This window comes from Oryzias melastigma, linkage group LG7 (assembly GCF_002922805.2).
Source record: "Oryzias melastigma strain HK-1 linkage group LG7, ASM292280v2, whole genome shotgun sequence".
Lineage (NCBI taxonomy): Eukaryota > Metazoa > Chordata > Actinopteri > Beloniformes > Adrianichthyidae > Oryzias > Oryzias melastigma.
This window is the reverse complement of record NC_050518.1, coordinates 28493473-28497676: the sequence shown is the minus strand read 5'-3', so window position 1 is coordinate 28497676 and position 4204 is coordinate 28493473. Positions and strand designations below refer to the sequence as shown.

Genomic DNA, 4204 nt, shown 5'->3' with positions numbered 1-4204 from the left:
ACGGGGAGGAACAAATCCCTGTTCTATGGTCATGATATGGTAATTACAGTTCTAGATTAAGGAGAGTAATTATGTGTGGTTATGACATTCCAGCAGCATCAGAAAAACAACAAACACTCGCTGGTGTACAGCTGTTGCTCTTGTGTTTATGTAGGCCTCAGTGACAACAGCGTTCTCCGAGGGTTGGTTGTTTTTTTCCTCTGCCCTGTTTTATAGCCCTCCCTGCTCTCTGGCCTGCTTCTCTTTGCTCTCAGCGGGCGCCCGGCTCGGTGGGCGGGATCAAAGACTCCCCTCTCTTCATTATATAAGAGTGCCACTGCTTGTTATCAGCCCCTCTCGACTGTCATGTGCCAGCAAAGTCTGACAGTAAACAGAAGGCTTAGCCTACTTATTTTTGGCACGACTCTCAGAGGAAGGTCTTTAGAAAGTTGGAAAATTCTTAGAAGTTATTTTTGTAATTGACAAAAAAATGCTTATTTGCAAGTTAACTGAATTTTTCAAAAAAAGTTTTTGCGTCCGTGGAGATTTTCTTTTGTTGTTTACTTTTTTGTCACAGTTTAATAATTCAGATCATTCTGATTTATTTTTTTTGTTTTTGCTTTACAAAGGAAACCAAAGCAGCATATAAAATGGCTTTATTTATTAATTCATTTATTCATTTCTGTCAAAAATTCTGAGGATGTTTTGTTTGTGAAAAGTTGATAAAGAACGTTCCAAAATAACTTTGTAGAAATCATGTAAACGTCACTTTTCTGCCATGTTGCCGATCATGAACGGCCTTCTGGGAATGTTTGGAAAGGTTTCTCTGTTCTACAATGGAATCTAAGAGTGACTTTGATGAGTTCTCCTGCGACAGACTGGTGACCTTTCCAGGGTGTACCCTGCCTTTGCCCATTAGTAGCCAGGTTAGGCTACTAACCCGTGACTCCAATAGAGATAAAACAGGTTTAAAGAATGTTTGGATGGACAAACTTAGAGTTCTCCATGACTCAGCTTTATCCAATATAGGAGTATTTTTGAACAGGGACTAAAATTCTCCATACTGACTTTTTGAAAGACCTTATGACTTCTGTCCTTCTGTCTCACATGACTGTGGTAGATTGAGACTTTGCTCATGCCTCTTGAAATAACTGCATGCAGTATGAAAGGAAGCATTTGTCTGTGAATCCGTCGGGGGATCAGCATGAAGGATTGTTGACTTGAGATCAAAGTTCTGGAAGGATTTGAATTGTTAAAGTCATAAATATTAAAGCTTGGTTTGATGTTTTTTGGTCTGAGAATTGACAAGCAGAATGTCTGAGGTGTCCCTGCTTTGGCCCTGAAGAGGTTGGGATTGGCTCCAGCAACCACTGTGTCCCAGATGATGGATGGATGGGTGGATGGATGGATGGTTTTTAGTGTGGAACCTTGAAAAACCTTATTTGTGAAGTGGCGTTTTATATATGTGTGAACAAACAGACAAATATAAAGTAACACATTTCTATCAATGCCACATTGTAATTTCCTGTTAACAGTTTTGTTTTCTAAATAATATAAAAACTCACAGAAGTTAAAGAGATAATTAACCGTGCCAACTGATGATGGAGGATGTTTCAATTTAATTAAATTCAGTTTTATTTATATAGTCCAATATTACAAAAAAATGGCCTCAATGAGATTCATGCTGGTAATTTTACAAAAGCAGAAGGTCAGTCGTAAAATATAAACAATAGCTAATTAAACAGACTAAACAAAACTGGTTATCCCTGTCCTTAGACCCTCCCTCCTGGTAAGGAAAAACTCCTAGAAATCCTAATTCAGGAAAGAAGAAGAAACCTCAGGGATTCCCACATGAGGGAGAGATCCTCTTCCAGGACGGACAGGAGATTTACCAGGACTATTACAGAAGAATTAGCATATCTAACTCTACAACTACGTATTGAATAGAGTTCAGCGATAGGACTGGGAAACAGATGGGGGTGAGGTCCACAGCCAAGACGAGCCAGAGACGAGGTCCACGGCCAAGAACAGGAGCGCAGGAGCCCTGCCGCTTTGCAGAAACTTTTTAAAAATTGATTTATTTGAACTAAAACCTGCATGATTATAGCTAAAAAAATGCTATAAACCCTTTAAAAATTGATAAAAGAGGATCAAGGTGGTACTTTTATGCTTTTCACATAAATCAAGTAAAGTTTAACTGCAATCACCATGCAATATAAAGTTTTTAAAATGTTAACTCAGCTTTTGGCTCTTTTGGATTCTCCAGCAAACTTATCAAGCAACCTAAAGGTTTCAGCAACTTTTTAGAAGTGTTTAATCTTATTTTCTGCAGCTCATTTATCGAGTAGTTTGGGCATCTTCAGTTAGCAGGTTTAGAATGAAGCATTAACAGTTGCTTTATTCACTGTAGGCCATTTTTTGAAGTTTGACTCCAAGTAAACATCTATAGATCAATTACTTGAGAAAGGGGCAGTGTCTGTGTTTTTCAAATCAAATCTAATCAAATCCTCTAATACTTTGCTCAATTAGAAGCGCTTTACATTTAAAAAACAAAAAAACCTACACAATGAAAACCAAACCCACCCTTTGCCCTCCCCTCCATTAACACATATAACCCATGACCCCAAACACAATCAATGCTTAGAAATGAAAATTAGAAAAGAAACGTTTTTACTGACCTTCGCAGATTTATTTTTTTTATGATAAACATTTTGCAAAGACTGAGTGATGCTCAGATGACATTTCAACACTAATAAGTCAACGTTAACCTTCTATTTAAGGCTTTTTTTTTTCAAATTAAAAGTATTTTGTCTTGTGGTGTCTGAAAAAATTCTCAAGGCGCCTGAATATTTGGCTTCATCCCAGTAATCCTGTAGCACTGCAGACTTCCTTTCTTTTCACTTTTAAAGAAGTCTCAATTAACCCAGTTTAACACTTTTAGCCAGCGCTTCAGTGTTATTTTAGCGCTCAAACCCACTGTTTTTTTGACATCTAACGAATGAACGGGAAAACAAAAAAGGCAGTCCAGTCTTAACAGTTATTTACAGAGGTCATTTTGATTGTTCACACACTTGGACATATTAGTATTAGTTCACCAAGAACCTCTCTTGACTTATGCTTGTGCCTTCAAGGAACCTGTTCTGTTCATGCTTTTGCTGTTTCTTGTCTGGTGTTGAGGTTTACATCTTGAATTTTGTTCACATCTTTCTGTTCCTTTTTTTGTGTATATAACCTACCTTGTTTGCCCTCCCTTGACTGCTCAGCCTGTCATTTACAAAAACATTCTGCTAACAGCTTGTAGAGCCCGTTTGGAAAGTGATAGATCAGGAATTAAGTAATTAATTTTTTGTCTCTCAGCTCTCACGCCCTATTTTAGATGTGTAATGGACTCTCACCTTGACTGACATTTATTCATAGTCTAACTGGTTAGTTTGGGCCTGTTGTCATGCTGGAAGACTTCATTATAGTGGATGCTGCAGGCTTAGTAATCTTACACCTGACTAAAGAATGTTGCTTCTTGACTTAATGACTGCAAGCTGCTGTTACTCTGAACCTAGCCCACATAATCACCCCACTACCGCCATACCTGTCAGTACTTGGGCCGTTTGTGATCATGTGATGTTTGTTTTCAGCGATGTTTTATTTGATGTGTTTTAAAGTACTTTCTTCAGAAAGGTTTCGACATTCACAACTTTTCTGAAAGATGAGGCCGACTTCTCTATTATGGACTTAAGCTGAATTCCAATTCTAAATGTTGGGTTTATCTCTCACACCATGGAAAAGAAGGTTAAGATGTATCAATTAAAATGTACAAATTCAGTTCTCTGAACAAAAAAGTTCCCCACTGGAACAAAAACCAGTGGGGTTCTTGCCTTTGAAGGAATGGGATTGTTTGAAATAAAATGACCCTGTAAATTATTGTCAGTTTTATGACCTTTCCTTTTGTTTTTATACCATCACATACTTTATAGCAGAAACATTTTTATTCCAGAAAACATTTCTGGAATAAATGGAACCTCAGCCAGACTCTGCATTTCTGACCCCAAGGTACATTGAGTTTGAGAACCCTGGTTTATGGCATCTAAAGTCAGATGTTAGCTTTGCAAATGTTCATGGAGACAGTAGATATAAAAATAAACGTTATTTTAAACTTGTAAATTGTTTCCGGCGTTTTCCTGCAGCACTGCTCCAAATGTTTGCTTTTCACCACACACTCGTGGTCGCT

At 37.8% G+C, this 4204-nt stretch overlaps 1 long non-coding RNA gene across 1 annotated transcript; it reads right to left on the bottom strand.

Annotated features, from left to right (window-relative positions):
• Nucleotides 1-579: 579 nt before the first annotated feature.
• Nucleotides 580-2949, bottom strand: LOC118599007. Its single transcript, XR_004948266.1, has 2 exons — nucleotides 2520-2949; nucleotides 580-885 (listed from the first exon to the last, which is right to left on the bottom strand). It is a non-coding gene; the product is annotated as an uncharacterized LOC118599007 (long non-coding RNA).
• Nucleotides 2950-4204: the final 1255 nt, after the last annotated feature.